Consider the following 25,144-nt stretch of genomic DNA (forward strand, 5'->3'; position numbering starts at 1 on the left):
CATAAAAAGAAAATATCTAAAATATCATGATGCAACATTTACTTGATTTACTTTAGAAATAAATTCATTGATTTTTATAACGGTTTTAAAAAAATTTAAATATAATAACCAAAATGGAAATAAAGATAAAAATATCTTTATAAATAGTTATTTGTAATTTTATTCATTTTAAAAGCACAAATATCATTAAATCATGATTCCCCCCTCTTGCCTTTATATATATATATATCTTATTATTCAACTTTATTCTCATTTCCTTCGATGTGTGCCAAGAGCACACACAGATTGTACGCAGCATTCTTTCTTCGTCTTCAGATGCCTTCAAGCTAAGCAAAAACTTAAAACACATAAAGCTTGTGAGTTCTTTCATCTTTCTGAATTTTTTTTCTTGATACCCTTTTGATTCCGTGAATAAATTATCAATTTTTTTGATGGAACATGAAACCCTTGTGTTGATTTTAGTGTAATTTGACCTGGGGGTTTGTGATTGATTGTAAAATCTTTATGAATTTTGATGGATTGTTTGATTCCTTTAAGCTTCTTGTTATCTTGTAGTTGTTTCTGTGGGATTTTGTGTTTCTTATTTGTTCTGTTAAAACAGGAAGAACAGAACTTTGTGGTGTGTTTGATCCATTTATAATAAAAAAAATGAAGTTATGAATTTAACTCAATAAAAAAATATAATGTTTTGGTTTTGACTGAAATTTAGTCATCAGTTCGATCAAGTGTTAGGCTCATTTCTTTGAATATATTTGTTAAAATGCTGGTTTTCTCTCACTTTTAAAATTGTTCAAGCCCTTACATTACGTAAAAATGATTTTTGTAAGGGACGATATTCTCATCTTATTCTACTATTAAATCTATATATTTTATCCTTGAACTTGGGATGTGACATATTTTACATATTCACTTACATCTTGTTTTTTTTGGTTGTTGTTGTTGTAGTATAAACTTTATAAAAGATTATTACAAAATTATAACCAAATAAATTATTTCTATATTATTAATTCGCATTGACTTGTTATTTTATTAAATCAACATTTGTGGAATAAGAAAAACTATATTTATTTTATTGTATCGAAACATAAAGATTAAGTTCTATATTTATGATAATTAATATCAAATTTAATATTTAACATAATATTATAACTAATAATTATTACATTTAAAATATAACTAGTCATATTTAAAAAACTTGAAACTTGAGGGGCTAAAAGTAACACATGAAACTTTAACATCATTTTAATGTAAATGAATAGAATAACACAAAAATGGTTTAGTAAATAGAATGAGTCCGCATATAGACTTTTCGGTTTACACATTCGTAAGTAAAAAATTGGATTTGATGTTGGGTTGGAGATGACCTAAGTTTTCATTGCAAACAAATCATATTTCTTTCTAAAATTCGGAAATCCTTCTTAATAAATGAAGGTTTTTTTTTGTCATATGTCAATCTCTTATGAGTTTTGACATTTGTCATTTTGTGGTATTTTTGAAATAAATATTATCCACTTGTCAATTTTTTATTTGCTTCAGTTTTTAAAATTAAAATCATATACTTATATATTTAAAGTATTAAATATCATATATGATATTAAATTGCAATAAATATGTTTTATTCCTTTCTTATTTTAAAAGTTGTACATTACAAAATATTTTATGTTTACACTTTAATTTAATATTTAATTTTTTTTAAATAAACCCGTATAATACACGGGTCTCATACCTAGTAATAATATAAATGAATCTTGATAAAAATGTTAAGCACAAACCATGGTGTTTCCTTTGTATCTTTAGAAAATCAATTGTGGCTATTTGACTTTAGGGGGTGTTTTGGATGTCGGTTTAAACTTTAAACCGAAGTTGGAACAATTATAAAAGGCTGGATGCAATTATGCAAGAAATATGAACTTATTTTTCATTTCTCTATGTATTATAGCATCCTATTTTCATTTCTTTTATTATACAGTTATACTTGCAATTTATTTTCTTATTAAGGAATTTCACTTTGAAAAATCTAGCCAAATATAGTATCGTGCCTTCAATGTTTGTCTTATGAGGGTATTATAAACCATCTACCCACTTATAGCATTGTAAATTATTTTGAATTTAGATTACATTACTACAATTGGTAAATTCTTCAAAATACAATGCTATAAGATGAAGGAATCAAAGTAGGGCGTTATCATAAACAAACCAATGGAAGTAAGTTGGTGTTTCTTGCATATAAGCTATTACTTATTAGGTAAAAATCCATTATGATTTTGATTTTCTTAAGATAATCAAATTTTGTAGAAGCTGGTAAGAATTTACAATAAGATAATTTTTGAAATAAATGTAAAACCATTTAATTTTTCCTAACTTTGAATACGTACATGATTATCTAGTTATCTAATTACCTTAATTCAGCCCGATTAATCGAGTTTATATTTCTATAACTTGGTCAAAAGTGCTATTTTGGTGAAGTATACACTTTTTGGTAATTTTACAAGTGTTTTTCTTTATTTTGCTCTATATATGTTTATTTATGCAACAATGTTTCTCTTTTTTACAAATTTATGCAGCAATGCACTTTTCTTTCTTATTTATGCAACTGAACGAATTATGCAACAGTGTAAAAACCAGAAACATTACGCTCTTAAAATCTCGTTCCTAAAATGAAACATTGCTTCAAAAACCTTGGAAGAAGGTGAAACTTCATTGCATAAATATGCATTTAACCATTATTGATTCTAAATGGACTGATTGTTTCAGTAGGATATCCGATTGAGATCATTGTTTAAAGATTTTAAATAAGAACCCAATATTAAATCTAGATTGCATTCATACGAATTTGCTGAATATATGTCGATGATGTTTGAAGAAATGGGGTTTTGTGAAAGCTTCGATTTTTTATCTTCTCCTCCACTAGAGACTGAAACCACAACACAAGGGCCATCAATGGAAGACGATTACAGTGATGACGAAGAAACGGACATTAATGAGCTTGAAAAGAGAATGTGGCAGGACAAAATACTTTTAAGACGTTTAAAAGAGCAAAATAGTTTAAAAAGAAGTATCAATGTCCAAAAACATCAGCAATCTCAAGAACAAGCTAGAAGAAAAAAAATGTCAAGGGCCCAAGATGGAATCTTGAAATATATGTTAAAAATGATGGAAGTTTGTAAAGCTCAGGGGTTCGTATACGGAATCATCCCAGAAAACGGTAAACCGGTGACCGGAGCTTCCGACAATCTCCGGCCATGGTGGAAAGAAAAAGTCCGGTTTGATAAAAACGGTCCTGCCGCCATCGCCAAACACCAGGCTGACAACTTCCCGGAGAGTTTAACGCCGCTGGTGGTGGTGTCAACACCACACACATTACAAGAGCTTCAAGACACCACACTTGGGTCGCTTTTGTCGGCTTTGATGCAGCATTGTGACCCGCCACAGCGGCGGTTTCCGTTGGAGAAAGGTGTTGCGCCGCCTTGGTGGCCGACCGGAGATGAGAAGTGGTGGGTGGAAGCCGGGATGACGAGGGAACCGCCGCCACCGTATAAGAAGCCGCATGATTTAAAAAAGGCGTGGAAAGTTAATGTTTTGATGGCAGTGATTAAGCATATGTCGCCGGAGATTGATAAGATTAGGAAACTTGTTAGGCAGTCGAAATGTTTACAAGATAAAATGACTGCTAAAGAAAGCGCCACGTGGATTGCGGTTGTTAATCAAGAGGAGGCGCTTTGCCGGAATTTGTATCCCGACAGCTGTCCTCCGGGAAGTGGCGGCGGCGGCGGTGGGTGTTTTCCGATCAGTGATTTTGGTGATTATGATGTTGAAGGTGTGGCTGATGAGCCGATTCCGGTTGTTCTAGTTAAAGGGGAGATTGTTGACTCGTCTGAGAATTTTACTCTGAAAAGAAAACGACCATCCAGTAGTACCGATAACCACCACCTGCCGCCAGGGTTTCATGGCACATCTGCAAGAAACAACCACCAGATGAGCGGAAACCTAAACTTTCAAATGAACAATATTGAGAAAGTGCCTGTGTTTGGTATGCCATCGTTTGATCAAACTAAGCTCGCTGCACCACCACCGCCATACGGTGGTGGTGGTGGCAGCGGTGGTGGTGTTTTGGAGCTTGGACTTCCGGAAGATGGTCAAAAACTGATTTCTGATCTCATGACATTCTATGAAACGAATCTTCAACAAACCAATGGAAGCTTCAACTGTGGGAATCTTGATCAAATCCAGCTCAATGACGGTTTCTTTGGACCAAATTCTGGTTTCGATTCCGGGAACAACCTGAATTCAAATGACAATAATACCCTTGACTTCAGATTTGGGGCACAATCGTCATTTTCTCCTCAAGATGCGTCTATGTGGTACCTTTGAAGACCCGTATTACTAAAATACTAAGTTGCTATACTCGTTAGTACTATGAAACATTTAGGATTTTCGTTTCTGTTTCTTCTAGAATTGTGTTTGAACGATGTTTTATGTTATGGTTTTGTGAATGTTTATATTTTTTTTTTGTGCATTTTATTATCGTTTTCTTTGGACAAAATTGTAAAAATGGTCCATGTGGTATGCAAATTTTTGGGGTTTTAGTCCAAACAGTGACTTTTTTGGTTTCGTAGTCCTTTTGGAGTGGTTTGTATGTGAAAATGGTCCCTCCAAAAATTAAAATGACTATAATACCCTTGGGGTATTTATTTTTTATTATTCTTAAAATTTAATATTTATTTATTTATTTTAGCAATTAAAAAAATAAAAAAGGTCCCACCTCTCTCTCTCTCTCTCTCTCTCTCTCTCTCTCTCTCTCTCTCTCTCTCTCTCTCTCTCTCTCTCTCTCTCTCTCTCTCTCTCTCTCTCTCTCTCTCTCTCTCTCTCAAGAAAACCTGTTGAATTCTTTTCTGGTCCACTGTGGTTTACTCAAAAAGGTGAAGCATTTGTCTTTGTCTCTTTCTTTTGAACCCATCCACCACAACTCCACCTTATATCCCCGCCATCAAAATCCGTCAAGCAAGCTTCAAAACACCACCATCTACTACCTTCCTCCGGTTTTGGGAGCTTGCCACCAAAACCCATCAAGAATCGTCGTTGCCTCCATCAATAACCACCACCGGTGACTTTGATCACTGTGAATCACCACCAAACAACATCAAACCTCATCCTATCTCCTACTACCTCCCTCTCGATGACCTGCTGCCCAGAAAACGAAGAAGATAGCAAGGCAACCAAGGCCTGCCACCCACGACCATCCACCGCTGCTTCTTCCCTCCGTCGTACCCATCTCAGTTTGCCTCCATCCTCATCGAGCTCGTCGGAACAGGAAGTGGAAGCAGCGAAGCTGCCATTACCGCCCACTGTCGTTGCTACTGTAGATCTCCGACACCACCATATCCTTATACGATCTAGGTGGGTAAACTGGGAACTCACCAAATCTGCAGATCACCGCCCACTGTCGCTGCTACTGTAGATCGTGGTGTTGGTAGTTGATTTTGGTGACTGGAAGGAGAGATGGTGGTGAGGAGTTAGGGTTTGAAAAAGACGAGGGTCATGAAGAAGATGATGGTGGGTTGTATCTTTGGGTATTGAAACTGGAGAGAGAGAGAGAGAGAGAGAGAGAGAGAGGTGGACCCTTTTTTATTTTTTTTAATTGTTAAAATAAATAAATAAATATTAAATTTTAAGAATAATGAAAGAAAAATGAAAAATAAATATCCCAAAGGTATTATAGTCATTTCAATTTTCGGAGGGACCATTTTCACATACAAACCATTCCAAAAGGACTACGAAACCAAAAAAGTCACTGTTTGGACTAAAACCCTAAAAATTTGCATACCACAGGGACCATTTTTGCAATTTTGTCTTTTCTTTGGGTGGACATAACTTTTAATACTTATTGCTTTTAGTTTTTAAGAAAAAGCCATAAAAAAAAAAACTCCAAATCCAAAAAGCTATTCATAACAAAAAACTATTTATAATTTTGCAAATCTACTAATTAATTGCCTTTTTTTAAATCAATGGTTTTTTATTAAGTCTTTGTGTTCGATCGGTTTGTCCTAGTAATTAATGGTGGTTCAGTCTTTGTTTGGAACAAAAGAAAGTCTAAACGTGAATTAAAGAGAACTAGAATTTCAGGATTTATCCTACAGGTTGATGAATTAGAATTGGAATTTGGTTTGATTTTGAAATTGTAGTTTTCACGATCAAATTAAAACTATGGACTTGAACCGAAGATCGGAACTTTCATCATGGATGATTTGACCATGTGGTATTCAAATTTGGTTTGTTTTTCTTTGAGATAAATTTATGAAATAACAATGTATTTTATTTATTTGTGTATCATAACAATTTTATTGCATATGGTTAAAACTATGTTTAGGCCTTTGTGGAATAATTAGAAGAAAATTTTCTAGAAAAATCCTAAATTTTTTCCATAGTTTACGAAAAAGTCTCAAACTAAAATTTATTTATGAAGAAACACAAATTACCGGTAAAAATAACGATTTGACCATTTTTTCCGTTTTACCGGTTTAATCACTTAGTGTGTTTAATTAAAGTCTCGTTATTCCACCATAACGTACGAATAAGTCCCAAATTCAAATTAAATGAAGATTTGACCATTCTCTCCATATAACACATTTTATCGGTTCAATTGTTGACCCGAACGCCTAATAATTAAATGCGCTGATAAGATGAATATGATGAGTTATGTAATGCTACATTTATCGGAAAATTTGATATTCATCTCATCGGCTCATTTATGATTATGTATCCGGTTCAGCAATGAAACCGGTAAAATATGTGCTTCCGAAAGTTCTTATAAACTTAAAAAATGACGAAGTTGTTGCCAGTTTATGTAATTAATGCAGTCTTTGTTGGATGTATTTATATTCCAAAAATATACAGTATATCATGATTTCAAATTTTATGGTGAACATAACATTATATAACCCAACATATTCACCTCATCAGCTCATTTACTAACTAGACATCCAAGTCAACAATAAAACTGACAATATATATGTTATAAGGAGAAAATGGTCAAATCATCACTTAATTTTAATTTGAGATTTATTCGTAAATTATGGTAAAATAATGAGACTTTAATAGAACCGAATACGTAATGAAACCGGTAAACCGGGAAAATGGTCAAATCGTCATTTTTACCTGTAATTCATGTTTTTTCATAAACAAATTTTGGTTTGGAACTTTTCATAAATTAAGGTAAAATATTATGATTTTGCTAAAGATTTCCCTAATTAGAACAAAGAAACAAAGTTGTTTCTCATCTTTGATGGATATGTAACATGAAGGAACAATTCAAAAGAGCTTTCTGTTTAGGGGTGTTCGTTTGGATGGATCGGTTTGATCCGATCCAATCAAGTAAATCCAAATTGATTTCGGTTTTCAAAAGATGGATCCGATTTGTCCAAACTAAATTCAAATCCCGATCCGATCTGATCTAATTACAATTCGGTTGGATCGGTTTTTATAATTTGGTTTTCAAAACCGAAACATTTAAAACGACATATAATTTTAATATTAACCAACTTTACACAAGAAGCAAAAACAAATAATTTAGTTGTTATTTGAAATTTATAAACAACTAATAAGAAAGAAGATATATTATAGTTAAATATTTTATAGATACAAAAATTTTGAGAGAAAATACATATCAATGTTTTTTTATCGGGTGAAACATTTTCAACTTATTTGAAAAAATAAATTACAATATATATATATATATATATATATATATATATATATATATATATATATATAAAATAGATAAATAATAAATCTTTATTCGGTTTTTTTGGACTATTCGGTTCTTATTTTATAAGCCAAGACCAATCCGAAATCCAAAATAATAATTTGATTTTGTTGAAAACCAATCCAAAAATCCGAATATCCGAATCAAATAGTCCAATCCAAATTGTCCATATGGATAATTCGGTTTTATCCAAATAGTGAACATACCTATTTCTGTTTACACACTTTTATATACTTATATGTTAAAAAGGTCAAAAGTCAAGTCATTTTTTGACTTTTCTCTTATTTATCAAATAGACCCTAGACTTTATTTTAAGTCATAAATTCTACAACTTTCCACCTTGGCTTAGAAATTCCGTGCACACATATTTCCAACCAGAAACACATTTGCAAGTGAAAGGGAAAACCTTCCTACCGGACTCTAAACCGACACCTCAGTTATCCAACGCGTATCCACTATAGCCTCTCAAGTTGATCTTAAGTTATTCATGCCAAAGTGATCATTTAAAAATATACTCAACTTCTCATTTATCTTTACCATATATTCCGCTACGCCGAATCTAGCTAGGGGTGAAATTGGTCCAACACTTGTACTAGTACCAAAATACATTTGGAGATCAAAGTTATGACTAAATACTGAACAGTGTGTATAAGTACGGTCCCGGGAAATCCGGTAGTATAACTAATTAGGACCAAATTTAACTACTAACAAAAAGCAACCTATTAACAACAAGTTATTGTTTTTATTTATCTAGGAGAGTATATAACTAATATTTGGCAGTCTTAATGAAAATGAGCCCTTATTCTATTAGTTAAGGTATTGGCTTACCATACCTTAATGTTAGTGTATATATTTATGTTGTATTGTTAGCCTATGTATTGTTGATACTTTAGCCTCGTTCATGTTAGTCTATTGTATATCGTTGTACTGTATATTTATACCTAATAGAATAGAAATGTTCATTATGAGAAAATATTCTAAACCTAATATGGTATCAGAGTTGTAAACGACTCCATATGTTTTTCTCGCCTCTGTCGATACTCCCTTTGTGTCGCTCCAAAATCACTATCGACCATCTTTCTTCTTCTCCATTGCTACTGTCGTCTTTATAAACAATCTCCCCCATTATCTTACTCACTGTGAACTTCTTCTCCTTTCTCCGCCATGGCTGAGCTTAATCCTAATGTTGCTACTAACTTGAAACCCTATGCCATCAGCCCATCACTAACATTAAAGCCTTTGTCACACTCATTCTCGAATTGAATAACATTAACTATGATTCTTGGCAAGAACTTTTCCAAACCCATTATATCAATTTTGGAGTTCTTGGTCACTTGGATGGTTCATCTCAACCCATCGACGACAATGAATCTGAATGGCACACTCTTAATTCTCTTATCAATATGTGGATATACAGGACTTTAACCTAATCCCTTCTCAAGATGGTCACAAAACCCAACTCTACGTCTAACTCTCTATGGCTTTTGATTGAAGCTTTTTCTCAATAACAAAGATACATGTGTTATTGAGCTTGGCAATGAACTTCTCGTGTCTATAAGAGATCGTTCCATAAACGAATTATATGAAAAGATGGTCACGGAAAATTTGTTTGCTTACATCGGCTCCTCGGTCTCAGAAAGTACCCGTGTTGGTCACATCCTTAACGGTATCACTAAAATTTGATCACATTGCTACCGTTATTCGCCACAAGGATATTATTCCAACTGTGCTTCAAGCAAAATCCATCTTACTTTTGGAGGAGTAACGTTATTCCTGGCCATGTCATTCATTTCGATCATGCATCTGCACCCACAGTTCTTTTTTTGGGCTCTCAATATTTACCTTAAAATCACAACAATAGTGGCAACCTGGAATCAAGAGAATCGTTACAATAATCATAATAGATCATGAGACAACCGTCGATAGCCACCAACAGTTGCTGCCTCTCATCCTCTGCAGTCACCTTACCTATTGTTGTTGTGGCCCTACTTTCCTCCTATGTAAGTTGGTTTCAGATGGCCTCCTGTCCCATGGAAACCTCCTCTCTCTTGCTCTGCATCAACAACCACATCACCATTAGCCTCCTGCCTCGTGGTAGCCTTCCCCTGCTAGTCAACAGGGTCTTTTGGGCCACAACCCCACTTCCAGAGGTCCTCCGCAAACGCCCGTTGCCTTTTATGGTGTTGTTACTCAGGAGTTGTCCTCACCGTGGTTGTAGTTCTCCCCAACTCAAATGGATCAACCCACTAATATTGCTCAAGCAATAAGTTGATGTCCATTTCTCATCCCCAACTCGACGTGGTAGATGGACAAGGGAGCGACTTCTCACTTGGCCTCGAATTCATGTATTCTCAAGTCTTTTAGCAATAAAAGTATTTATAATTTTGTTCTTATTGAGAATAGGTCCACCATTCCTGTTAATCGCTCTGGTCACACCAACTTACATTCCTCACATCGTCCCCTTCACATTCATAATGTTCTTGTTACTCCCGACATCATAAAAAACTTATTCTCTTTCGTCAATTTACTATTGATAATGATGGCACAATTAAATTTGATAAATTTTGTTTTTATATGAAGGATTTTCAAACTCGTGTCCTTCTTAGGTGCGATAGCTCGACTGACCTTTACCTTGTTGTCTTAAAGCTTTCAGTTCAGTTAGCCTTCCTTGCTTACAGACCCACCTTATGACACTAAATCTTGGCCACCTCGGTCCTCCCGTTCTTCAGTTTTTTACATTAAAATATATCTATTGCATGTAATAAAGACTCTAACACTATTTCATATAATTATTGTCATCTTGGAAAACATGCCCGATTACCTTTTACTTCTTCTATTTCTAATATTCCCATGCGTTTGATATTATTCACTCAGATATATGGACTTCCCATATACATAACATTACTAGAATAAAATACTCTGTATTAGTTTTTTTTATCATTATTCTCATTTTGTATGGTCTACCCCCTTCGCAATACATATGAAGTTACTGAAAAAAAATTATATTTTCATGCCTATGTGAGACCCCCTACTTTTTAGAATCTAAAAAATGTCTGTACGCATTTAAAATTGATAACATCTTTATTTACGTAAAATCCCAATACATTAAAACATTTTGAGTACAAATGATTGTCTCAAACTAAGGATGTCATAATCCGATACACATCATAAGTACAACGTAAAGATCTAACAGCCCTGGAAACTATTGCAGGTCTTCTCTCTAATCACTCAACATCTTATTCGAGTCTTCGGTAGTCTCAACACCGCTACCTATGATACATATAAATTGAGTGGTCAGGTTGGGAAACCTTATGAGACACATAAAATTTTCAATCCCATAATATTATAATACTAATAATTTATAATTATCAAACCTGCAAAACCAACAGTTGCTAAACAATAGATATATCTCATAACTTAGATATTTATAAAACCTTACACCCATACATACCCATCCCAAACGATTCTCACAAATGCTAGTGCATGATTATAAAAAAGAATCAACTCACCTGTTGAATCGTTTAGAGCAATGGTTTGACTATACAACTAGGGGCTTCCTTGGTCGGTGTAAGTCATAAAGGCAATTTAAGCCATCAGAGTATTTTATGAATATGGTATCCCATTTCATTTACGTCTGTGGACTACAAGTCTACACTAGCAATGTAATACACAAGATCGTCTAGAATTATCAAGTGTTGTCGTTTTACTCTGGGAGATGAGCATACATACCTTTTTCGTTTCCTGATCAGACCTACCATATCTGGTTTTCTAAAGAAATACTATATTGTACTCTAGTATGTAATCCGTACATCAACACATGATAGTGTCACAGAATAAAGTTCTACTCTCCGTTACCCAATATCCAAACTTAATTGAGCTAGACATCCCCTTTAAATCCTAGTGTATAATTAAATAAGATTACAATCATCGGAATCAACTTTTAAAACTAACTCTATCTAGACAACACTATCGTAATTTAGTGTATATATCTAACACAAAGTATCAAATATTTAGATATTTTTATATACAGGAATCTTTTAAGTACTAATACTTACTTTTAATATTTTCACGTAATAATATCATGTAAACACGCTAACACATTTATAACCATATAAGAATAACACAGTGTATATTATTAAAATATACATTTAACAAATATTAAAGATAATAAACATTTAATTAACATATAAACTTTCAACATATATTTGATACTTTTTAATAATTACTTGTATTAAATCGTATTCATGAAAGTAACTTTGCACTCACTTGATTGAGGTGGAAGTTCCATGGTTAGGCCAACTTATCGCCTAACACTTCAACTTATCTCTTTTAAACATTGTAAATATGAATATAATTATGCTTCAGTATTCGCTTGTATTTATAAGCTTATAAAGTATTTTTGGATTCTTGAATAATCTCAATAAATACTTCAAGCTCTATCAAATAAGGAACAACTAGGTAAGATCATATCAGAGGTAGGATCCGTTTGGTATATATATAATATAGAATGTTTGGAAAATCCACTTTAAACACCTCACTAGATCTAGCCTCCCAAAAGTAGATCAATCAGTTTTTTGACTTGGAATCACTAATAAATCCTATTTATAAATCATAATAACGACTATGAATATAAATATAAGTTATACTTAAATAATAGCAAGTGTAGCTTAACTTGAAGGGTTTCTAGCAAAAGGTCAAAAAGTTTGCAGGCAGAAATTCGACAGCGAACACTTCTTTCTGTTGGGTCTTCTAGATGTTGTAGCACCTTGCTAACATGGTCAAGAAACTCAAAACTATCGAGGCTCAAGGTGGAGGAAGGTTTCCAGAAGCATTGGAGTGAATGATGTGCAAAATGAATCCAAAATCACACATATTTATAGGTTGTCCAGGGGCGCGTTGTGCCCTAAGCCATATGCGCGCCATGCCTTGTTGACGATGCTCCTCTCATTTGCTTCCACGTGTCGTCATTACTGTGGTACACGTCTTCGACACGTCATCATTTCGGTCGGGAGAAGAGGATGTCGCCTCCCCACATGGTGCACTCCAGTGCCGCCACGTCACCCTGAATAGGTATTTTTCGCAAATTTTATAAAATCATAACTTTCGCACACGAGCTACATTTTTGATGCTTTTGTATCCACACGTTGGTATTTCCTAGTACTGCAACTTTCCTTTAGATCTTGACAAATAATTATTACCCTATTTTAAATTCATAATTTTATAGAGATTACAATGTTAAAATCCGTGCGGAAATCCTAACTCATTCATTCAGACTCCGTTCTCGACTGTCTCTATATCGACAAATTCATATTTATGAGATCATCCACTCGCATTTACATTGTTTTGGATAACAATCAATCGGTTTTAATTTCTAGTTTTGTGTCACAAACTGCTATATTGTGTCGCACCAAAGCTTCAAAAACTCTTGACTTTCTCATATGAAGTCAGATTTAGACGTTTTCTATACCCACATAATCATCATCGTGACTACTACAACTTCCGTTAAGATTATTTATCTTAAATAATCTTCTAACAAAGCATTATTGCTCATCGATAAGTATATAAAAAAAAGTTTATACATATATTATAGATGATGTGTGTAAAACAGCTTAGTTTTAAACCTACTTTTAATTATAAAATGAACACACAAAGGCAGTGGACCTATCAATTGTGGTATAGCTAAATAAGTAGGGTATCGAACACAGGGAACGGTAAATTAAAACTAAAAACTAATTTTATCTAAATTAATTAATAAGTAGGGGGTTTCTCTAGTTTTACAAGACTAGAAACTTGCTAAGTATCACTTAATCTAAAAGCTAGAAAAACAAAAAATTAACTAAATTCAATAATAGGAAGGACTTCTGTTTAGTTCAACTCAATTGATTCTATGGTTGATATTATGGTAATAGTGCAATGGATTAACTCTTTTATTGGTTACCGATTCAAGTGATTAGATTCGCGTTCAGTACACTAATCCTTAGTAAACAAACTAACTCAAATAGTGATCAGTTGTCTAATTTAATTAAATTCACTAGATTAATTATTCGGGCTAATTTAGACTTGCAATAGTTAACTAATTTGGTCCTTTAGTTAACTTCTTGTTGATGGTCATCACACAAGCTCACACATGAATTTACCTAATTTTCTTATTAATTCTAGTTTCATGTTCATTAATCCTAGACATATGATAAAGTGGTCACATAAACATATGAGGTTGATAATCAAAAGATGTTCATACTATTTAATTACCTTCCTATTAACAGAAAATGAATTATCATTCACACACAAGGTTCTTTAGCAAGCTAAAACTAACAAAAATCACCAACATTGAATTAATCCTACCAATAATCAAACCATAGTCTCAATTTTGTATCCCCAAACAGAAGTTTAAGAGTTTTAGCTCATGATTGAGGTAATAAACGGCAAATAACCGAATTCTAATTGTCTAGCCATAATGGAAAACAAAAGATTAAGTAGAATGATGAGAATTTGCCTCTAATCTCCTTCGGAATTGGATTCTAAGTTGTATCTTCATTCTCTAAGGTTCTTCTGGCTCTTCAATCGCAGCTAATCTCTCCCAAAGGGTTCCAGAATTGATAATGTTGATCTGAGAAGTTATCTTTATAGATGCGAAATGACTCGTCGAGTCCATTGCCAACTCGCCGAGTCCATCTCTTAATCCCCGTATGCGATCAGTCTCTAGGTCGTTATCTTCTCGAATATTCGATTGGGCTCGCAGAGAAGGTGTTGTTTTTGGTGGTTTTCTTCTTTGTTCAATTCCCGAGCTCCCAATTGCTTCTCCTGCTTCCTTTTGCTTCTGAGCCTTACTTTTGGACTGAAAACCTAATTTAAACACTTTTAAGTATCTTTTGTCCATGATATGCGATAATTTAACTAATAAATGATAAAAAAATCTATACTTAATATGAGCTAAATATGCTAATATCAATAGACTCATAATATTTGTCCACACCATGTGTATATAATAAATAATTATTTAGTCTATAATGCATACGAAGAACAACTATCCTATTCGAGGATTTCTAGTTATTCAATAAAATGAATAATATTACTAAAATCACTTAAAACATCTAGCCTGGATTCATGGGCGTTACAGACTATGTTAAAAATCAATTGCATCATGACCTAAAATCATTCCAACGTGATCATGGGGGCGAATTTGACAATAACGAGTCACATTGCTTATTTGACCAAAAGGGCATCATTTGTCGTTTCTCTTGCCCCAAAACATCCCAAGAAAATGGGATGTCTGAACGGATGATTCGAAAAATTAAAAATATCATCCACACGCTCCTATTTTAGGCACATCTTCCACCCACCTATTGGGTGGAGGCCTTACACATGACTACACACCTAGTAAAAATAACTCCTTCCATCATCACCTATAATTTAACTCTATTTACCAAACTATTCAATAAAACCCCTTCCTACACACATACATGTATTTGGCTCTCTTTGTAATCCATATATTACCCTACCTCACAAACTTGCTCCTCGATCCACTCCTTGTGTCTTTCTTAGTTACCCCAATAATCATCGTGGTTACCATTACCTCGATCTCTCCACCTGCAAAATAATTCTCTCTCGTCATATCACATTTGAAAAGCACTCATTCCCTTTCCCTATCCATGACCCTAACTCAATCACCATCATATGACTTTCATGAGCACCCTTCCTACCACTTACCTATTTCACGACATTTTCTTGACTCCCTTACCTCTACCTCCTCAGTATGTATATCACCCTGACACCCCTACCTATACTTTTGTACCACCCTCAGCCTCTAAAAACACACCTATGCTATTGTATTATGACTCTAGCATCTCCTCTCCTCCTGGTCCCTATCATCCAATGATGACTTGAGCCAAACGAGGTATCTCTAAACCCATATCTCGGCTCAACTTTCACACTTCCACCGAGTCTTGATAGGTTTTCTATACCTCTATACACTACTATTTAGCAAAGGAAGCAATTAAAATAACCATAAGTATACATGCACCATATGATCTAGGTTGTAAATAGTTATAGCAACCTACTTTTGAAATTACTAAATAATACAACAAAGAAAGTATGATTACTAACCTTTAAGAAAAATCAAATTTTCTTCTTAAATCCTTGTAGAAAGCAAAAAAAAGCTTGATGCTCTTGGAAGGTTTTAGCACCCAAAGTAGAATACCTCTAAAGGATCACACCTAAAAGATTAAACACTAGAAAATTAGGAGAGATGATAAGAGGCTTGCAAAACTCGAAATCTTTGAGTGAAAGGAACAAGGAACGAAACTAATGACGGCCATGTTGGCCTAATTATATGTGACATCCCCAATTTCACGGCCAGAAAAGACCGATTTGTTTATGCCTTGTTTTTAAAATCAGAGTAATCTTTTAAAGGAAACAGTTGCGGAATTTTTTCCTAAAACAAAATATGATAAAAATTATTAAAGCGTTTCTTTAAAGAAATGTATTCTCATTATATAACAAAATCTCGGGATGTCATGTTCGATACAGACCAAAAGCATAAACAAAACAAAATAGACCTTACAACAGTTATTCATAACTACTGGCCTATAATCCAAAATCTCTCGTCAAGTCCACCAACTTATACTCTTGTGCCATTACCTGTAATGCAAAGAAAACTGAGTGGGTTAGGCTTGGGAGCCTGGTGAGCATATAGGGTTTTCAACCCACAATAATATAATTATTATATTTAATTATCAAATAATCAATTCAAATACCCACCCCCATTATCTCCATTTATTTCTTAAAGATTTATCCTAAGAACCAATTACCCTTCTCCCATTCATTCCTAAGGATTGCCCTAAGGAACTGGCACAATGTCTAGTGCTGCCAAGGTTCTTAGATTACCTCTGGTGAACACGCAATTCACAATAATTAATGAACACCTAGTTCAAAAACACCTAATGAACACTTAGTTCCAATATTACCCAATGAACACCTAGTTCACAAACACTTAATGAACACTTAGTTCAATTATCCCTGATGAACACTAAGTTCAAATATCTAATGAACACTTAGTTCGAATATCCCTGGTGAACCCAATCACCTAAGGAACACAGAGAATGAAAGCTCTTAGCTCAAATAATGTGATAATAAAGTATATCTCGATCCTGCAAAACCACTAATATTATAAACACATATAAATTATATTTCTAAAACAATATATCCCATCCCGTCGATCCCCACATACTGACCCTATACAATGATCTTACGAGATCTAGCCTAAGGAATCGATATGAACCACAAACTGACGAAGCTGCTTCGGAAATTCCCTGGCAGCAAACGAGGATCAATAAGGACATCAATTGAGGGGAATGGAATAGGTTTCACCACGAACCTTCGTTCGTAAAAGAAAGAACCACAAGATAGTTAAGTCAGAGGTAGTTATCTAGATAATAGGTATGGTCCGACTATCATTAGGTATTATACCCCCAGACTCTACCTATCCCATAATCGAACTTTTCCTAGTAGTGGCCTGAATACATGAGGTATTTCACCCCCAGACACACCCTATCCAGCAATATAACACCAGACATACCTAGCAGTGGTCTATTACCGACACACTTTACTAGGAAGTCTACGAAGTTCCCTTAATTACTTCGTGAAAGAAAACGCTGACATATGAAGCTCGGTCGATCACCTCATAAAAGAAACGCTAACTCCAAAGCTCTCTCAAAATAAAAGTATGGGGAAATACTACTAGAGTACTCCCGTACGCTCTCGTAACCGACACACAAAATTGTCAAAAGGACTTTGTATATGATAGTACTTCTGGCACATTATAGTACTTTGGTATGCGAAAGAATCATACCCGAGAACATAACAGTACCCTGGCACAAGCAGCACCCAAGACACAGAGCTTTGAAAAAGACTTCGTACATAAAATGTGCTTTTGTACGTAGGACGTACTCCATCGATCATCAATCTCACAACGCACGTACTCTTAATAAGAGGTTACCCAATGTCCAAACTTAATTGAACTAAACGTCCCTATTTAAGCCTTAACCCATCACTAGGCAAGCCTACAATGCTTATAATCAATTTTCGATATTAACTCCGTTTAGGCAATGCTAACTAGTGTATACTTAACACAGATTTTTAAGTAATAATATCATATATTCACATATTGAACCATAACTGATTCGCACGTTGTATATTATCAAATATATCTAACCCGTATTTCGGACAATAACAAATACTTTACATACATATGTATATTTCATACTTTAATCAATACACGTATAAAAATCATGTTCCTAAAAGGGACTATACGCATGATACCTTATCGTATGAACACGTAATTCAAAAATACATAATCCGTACTCTCGGATCTAAAATTTACCTCCTTACCAAATCCATATTCCTGGATCTAAAACTAACCTCTTGATTTGATCCATACTCTCGGATCTAAAACTAGCCTCCTGACCTGATTCATACATCCAGATCTAAAACAAGTTTATCTCTTTATCCTTTTATCTCCTGGTCCAACCCACCTTTTATCACCTACCAACAACCTCATCTACTCATGTTCTACCCAACATATTTTTAGATACAAAATATGTATATAGTTTAACTCATTAAAACTTATATAATTCATCCATTCCACAATCATCTCAAATAAACAACAAAATATTATACACGTAGCACGTATTTATAGCTAATACTTAATATTTATGTGTTAGAAGAAAGTGACCACACACTCACTTGATTATAAGATGATCGGACAATACTATAGCTTGTAGAAGTAGTATTCTTCGGTAGATCTGGAAGATCTTCACAAAAATTGGCTTCTCGCGGGCAGAGCTTTGGCTCGGGAATCGCACTTCTTGGGATCTTCGGGGCTTCGGGACTTACTTCGGGTCTCAGGAATGATACCGGGGCTTCGGGATATTTCTTGCACGAAAAACGATGCAAAAACGCGAGAGAAAGGGAAGAAATGAGCAAAGAACTCGGTTGCCCTCGCATCCCTTTTATAGGGGCTGAACCACCGAATTACGTTGGGCGTAATTAAGGTTACGCTGGGCGTAATTAAGGTTACGTTGGGCGTAACCTAGATAAGCTCGCTGACTCCCCCCCCCCCCCCCCTTTGGATAATATCGAAATTTTATAATTAAATTTAATATTTTAATTATTTAATAAACTTCAAAAATTCACATCTTCCTCATACGAACTCCGTTTTCGACGTTTTTTATATCCACGCATAGGTGAGACTACGCTCTACAACTTTCGTTTAGACTTCGTCGGCTAATTTTGACTTTATTTTTATTAGTTATTTTTAGCTGGCCGGGACAGGAAAACTCCATTATAAATTCATAACTTCTTCATCCCATGTTCGTTTCGTCTGTCTTTTTTATCGTTGCACTACTATCAACAAGATCTTCGATTCTTGTTTAGATTGTTTTGGATAAAAACCGCTCGATCTCAAATCGAGTATTCGGGTTGCATACCGCTAAGTCGAAACTTAGAAAAATCATAACTTCCTCATACGAAGTCAGATTTGAACGTTCTTTTTATGCACACTCACAGTTTAACGAACTCTACGATGTTCGTTTAGATCGATAAGGATAAATATCGCTCTAACGTAAATTCACTTTTTACGTCATTTAGTGTCGTGTCAGTTTTGTCCCGAACCTTCAACATGTCATAACTTCTTCGTTATAACTCGGATTTCGGCGTTCTTTATATGCACGGAAACCTTGTAACATATACTATAACTTAGTTAAGATTATTCGTTCTAAATAATCTTTCATTAAAAATTCATTTTTGACGCCTATTGTCTCTAAATTGACTATCCGGATCTACGGGCGTTACATTATAGGTGAGAAAAAATTGAAGAGAGAACATATTTGAATTAAATAAATAATCAGATTTAATCTTAATTCAAATCTCTGCCTTATCAGCAGCCATCGACAAAATCCTATAAGCAATTATCCCTTCAAAATCGTCCAACCCTTCTAGGGGTCCATGTAAGTCCCTAATCTGCCCGTGTATCAGTCAGATCTGTTTGATGGTGCGGAATCCCAATCAAACGGATGATTTCAGATCAAATAGAAGAGAAGGAGAAGAAGAATAATGTTGAATCTTGAATGTATTGATGATATGAATTAAGTTCCTTACAAAAGATTCTCACACACACGTTTTTCTCTCTCTAGGCCGTAAACTCCTTATGGTTCATCAATCTCTACTCCTCACCCTAACACCTCTATTTATACTAGGGAACATGGGCCGGAAACAAATGGGCCGTAAATGAGTTTACGGCCGTAAACTCAGCCGTAAACAAGACCAAAAACTCCACAATTATTACACAAAAATATAATTGCCCAGAAAAGCAAAGTATAAACCATATTTTGACCTAACAATCTCCCCCTTGGTTTATAGCTTTCTTTTCTTAATTGACCCAACAAGCTCCCCCTAAAAAGTAGCTGGCTCTTCTTGTTGATCTTCATTGGGAGCTTTGGCTTCAGCTTTAATCTTCGATTTCTTCACAGCATCAGGATGAACATATGAATCTTCAATGAATGACTTCATCTTGAGCACTTGAGGTTTTCTTCAGAATTTGGCATTGAATGCACATTGGGTGAGGAGGCTTGACGTACTAATTCTTGAAAATTGGTGCTTTTAGCTTGAGAATCTTCAGAGAGAACATCAGAGAGAACAAATCTTCTGGATCACTTCAGCAGGTACAACGATAGCAGCAGACTGATGGAGGAGACTTCAATGCAATCCGTCACATAATCTTCAATTGCAGCTTCACCTTGCTTCTGGGGTTGAAAGATTGAATGTCGAAAGAATAATCTTCATTGCTTGCTCCTTCGAATGAGAATTCTTCGATGCTCACGGATGAAGCCTTTGGCTCAGAAATCTTCAACACAAACTCCATGAGTCTTATCTATACCTGAAATCACTTTTCAAGACAAAACAAAACTAAAAGAAAACTTAGCACACAAATTAAAATAGAAACAAAAATATTTTTTGGATTTTTGATTTTTTTTTTATTTTTCTTTGATTTTTGAATTTTGAATTTTTTTTTTCATTATTTTTAATTTTTAATTCTCCCCTAATATTTAAATTAGAAGAAACTATGACAAATTTAACAAAAATAAAAATGATATCTAACTTTAAGAGTGATTTTGGATCAAAGTTTTTAGACAGCCTTTATCCACTTGTCGGTACCTTCCATATTCACATCTTTGTCTGGTCGATCGTCGGTATTGTGGTCCACTTAAACACGAAAAATTATGACAAATTTAGGACATACTATTTGTTACAAGACAGGTGAACTTAAGTTCCTAAAAAAAATTATATCTGATCCTAATTTCTTAGATATTATATCTTAAGGACCATTCATCTGACAACGACCAGGGATATTGTTGTCCACCTAAATTGAGCAGCGAGATCTATAGACAATCTGTATGAGTTCAATTTTAAGTGTACTAGAACGTGTTTCCCGCTTCCTGATATGCCCCAGCCATCAAGAACTTCCAGAGTACTCCTTACACCGGGTGAGCAGACAACCATTCAGAGAGAGAAGAGATTCAGAATTCTATTGCTAACTACTTCAGAGGGGTTGAGAAGAAGAAGGTTGCATATGCTGTGTACCAGGTCGGATTAGAAGTCGCGTAAAGGAGACAGCATATGGCTAACAGAATAGAAGTATTTCACATATATATATATATATATATATATATATATATATATATATATATATATATATAATATATATATATATATAGCCTGCAGGGAAATAGAGTTGCATATGTTGTGTACCAGGTCGGATTGGAAGTCACGCAAAGGAGACAACATATGACTAACAGACGGAAAGAAAGAAAATGATATTCTACAGACCTAATTTATCGGAATTTTCCAGTCGCCCCATCCAACCAGAATTAAGGACAGAATCCGCACATCGAGGAAAAGTTAAACCACGGTTCCAAGTACGGGTTCAATTAATGTGACGAGTAGATTCCCATATATATCTCCCTGCTCAACCTATTTGAGTGTCGTATTGTCATGCTGAACGTATCTAACTAGGTCAAGATTTGTCAAGTCTATAAATTTCCTAAGTTCAAATCTCCCTAGTCAAGTCCATTTAAAATTTTTTGTGCCTACCAACGCATCAAACCAGAGCATAGACCCTTCAACTTTGGGTACGTTACGCAGACTCAGGTTGCCTGTTATCACTAGATAATATCATTTCCCAAAGCATCTCCCTCAAGCACATTTCATAACCAACATATATTTTTTTTTTGATTTTCTGATTTTCTAATGTTTTTGGAATTTTGAAAATTTTCTAATTTTTTGTTTTGTTTTTATTTCTCCCCCTAAATTTGTGCATAGGAGAGAAACGAAAGTAAACGCGCAAATTTAAACTATCCTAAAACAAAAATTAGTCTTTTAAGTGAATCAGCTTAAGAAAAACTCAGGAGTATAGAGAAGAAAACGCAAACCGTAATTCACCGATTGAATCTGCATTCAGAAGGTCTGAGAACAACAAGCATAATCTCAGAACAGATCCGAAAATTCTTCATATCATTAAGCACTAACCCCATTTGTGATCTCTTCCTTTCTTCCTTTCTTCCTTTCTTCCTTTCCCTCAAAAGGACACATACTCTCAAACTATGTTCCGAGTGTTGTACAGTTGAGAGATGTCCCCTATCATGTGCCTGGAACAGCTACTACCAACAAACCGAAGTTTGATGATAAGCCTCCATAGCTGCTCCGACACAGAGCGGGATTAGTTGGTCTTTGGAACCCAGTCCATTTTGAAACTGGGTCGACCTTTGTCATCCTTGCACAGTACTCTCTTCCATGACATGTCCTGTTTATCACAAACAGAATACATAGAAATATTAGAATCGTTAGTTGATTTGGGAGATTGAGCCTTCGGAACCCATTTGTAGTTGGGTTTAACCCATTTCTTTTTCGATCCGATGGGTGGCTCAGCACTTGCTTTGGAACTTGAAGCCGGCTGCCGAGATAACTTTGACCTAACCAGTCTTGGCTTCACAGGAGCATCTCTTGGATTGGGCTTCTTGGTCGGCATTCCCTTCTTGCCCTTGGGATTTTGATTCTTGGGCTTGGAAGATTGATTCTTGGCCTTCTGCGCATTCCAATCAGCATTGGCTGAACGTAACCTTGAGGGGTTTCTTTTGGAGTATCTCCCTCTTGGTGCGTTCTGCCACCCTTGTGCATAGTAGGGAACGTATGCGAGATTAGGACAATTTCGGGCATTGTGACCAGGTGTTCAACAGTGAAAACAAGCCTTTTTCTTCACTGGGAAATTGTTTCTTCCTGCCCCTGGTGGCGTATCCTTGCCTTGTCTCTTATTGATCCCAGATGCACACTTGCAATAGGCACTCTATTGCGTTGGAATTGGAGGCCTATATTTCTCAACGTCAGGTTTGTTAGGAGTAACATAATTCGAAGCAACATATTCTGAGTTCAAGGAGATGTTGGATTGTTCAATGGTTTTCTCCTTGTTCTCATCTTCTGCTACTTTACCTGCACATGAAGTAGCAACATTAGTATCTTCTACATTAATAACTCCTCCTGACACAAATCCAGCTGGTTTTCCATATTTAAGATGTGCCTCCCTGTCAATTTCTTCTTGTTTCATAGGGATGGATGTGTAGTTATGATTGTAAGGAGGAGCTACACTATCATACCCTAGACCCTTGCTTTGATTCCTTTTAAACTGCATGCTTTGGTCTATCATATTTGCAACCACATCACTTGAGAAATCATATTTTCTAACATCAAGTTTGGCGGTTTCAAACTTTCCTTTCAAAGATTCAACTTCAGCCACTAGCTCAGCATTTTGTTTAACTACATAATCATAGTTTTCACATTTGTTACTGTAGTCTTCCTGAAGTTTCCTAAAGTCCTTGGTTTTTGCTTCTAATTCAGCCTTCAGGGGTTTCTGTCCTTTCCTAAGTTGATATCCTTCATATCTCAGGTCTTCAACTTCTCTTTTAAATACATCAATTTGTTCTCGAAGAAACTTAATCGTATCTTCACATGATTGAGAACATGAAATTTCACATGAATGAGAACATGACACTTCATTGACCGGAAGGTTTACAGAACTCTTTAAAGCGTCAAGCTCTTCAATTACTTCAGCAATACTAAGACGATTGAGATCTTTTGTCTTCTTGATGACAGCTACATTCACATCCCACGATTTTGGAAGTGAATTCAATAGCTTTTTGTTTATCTCAAATTTAGACAAGAAGATCCCAGCTATATTCATCTCGGTAGTGAGTGTAGTAAACCGATGCAACTGAGTTTCGAGTGTTTCTCCAGGGACATAATCGAAAAAGTTGAAATTTTGTCTTAACATATCCTGACGACTTTCTTTCATGTTTTCAACTCCCTCGTAGACCTTAAAATCAATTAAAAAAAACTAGAAGCTAAAATAAAACTTAAAAGTCAAAATAAAAAAAATTAAACTCAAAAGTCAAATATGAAAAAGTCAACCTTGAAAAAGTCAAACAAAAAAAATCAAACTTGAAAGTCAAACCGAAAAGTTAAATTAGAAAATTTAAAAGTTAAACGAAAAAGTCAAAGTTTAAAGTCAAAGGTCAAACTTGAAAATCAAAATTTGAAATAAAAAGTCAAAAATAAAAACAAAATTTTATTATAATTATAATTATTATTATTATTATTATTATTATTTTTAGGATGAAAAAAAATTGAATTAAAAGAAATTGAGTTTTGGGGTAAAAAGTGTCAAAATTCGAAATTAGGAAGCGCAGGGAGTGTTTAAGTTTAAATTTTCGAAGAGAAATCACAAGGATTCTGTTGGTCGAGTTGGCAAGGAGCGCTGACTGAAAACTATGAGGTCCCGTGTTCGATTTTGGGCACCCTCAATTCGCATCCCTATTTTTATTTGAAGCTGAATGCTGATGAAGAGACTAGTCGCTGAGCCTACCCGAGCCGTTAAGCCGAGCCGTACACGTTCGATCCGCAAGCCGCCAAGCCGAGCCGCAAGCTCGGGAACCCTAGCCGCAAACGCGAACTCCGCCGCCGACCGTGAACTGTTTCCGGCAGTAAGCTCCGGCCGAAAACCCTTCAACGATTACGTGAAAACAGCGATTTTTCGACTTTAAAGCTCCAAAACTCAATCAAAAACCCCTTTTTATGTGAAAAACACAAAGAACAAACCCCCTTTATTTTTGCGAGATCTATCCAAAAACGCAAAAATATTTCGAAAATAAGATCAATTAATGCTCCAAATAGAGTTTACGGCCCAAGAACTCGGAGTTTACAGCTGTAAGCTTGGACCGTAAACACGAATTATTCAGATTCCAAACGAAACAATAAAACCTTTTGACTGATACAACTTGG

The 25,144-nt window shown here is 34.9% G+C and overlaps 1 pseudogene across 2 annotated transcripts; it reads left to right on the forward strand.

Moving 5' to 3' along the window:
- The first annotated feature begins 252 nt into the window (after positions 1-252).
- LOC145068411 (protein ETHYLENE INSENSITIVE 3 pseudogene) lies at positions 253-4,499 on the forward strand (annotated as a pseudogene). 2 transcript variants are annotated; one of them, XR_013688978.1, is made up of 2 exons: positions 253-356; positions 2,755-4,499. The product of XR_013688978.1 is annotated as a protein ETHYLENE INSENSITIVE 3 pseudogene, transcript variant X1 (transcript). The 2 variants fall into 2 exon arrangements; XR_013688979.1 differs by having other exon boundaries at positions 265-356; positions 2,864-4,499.
- Positions 4,500-25,144: the final 20,645 nt, after the last annotated feature.

This window comes from Lactuca serriola, chromosome 8, assembly GCF_051521515.1.
Source record: "Lactuca serriola cultivar US96UC23 chromosome 8, Lser_US96UC23_V15, whole genome shotgun sequence".
Taxonomy (NCBI): domain Eukaryota; kingdom Viridiplantae; phylum Streptophyta; class Magnoliopsida; order Asterales; family Asteraceae; genus Lactuca; species Lactuca serriola.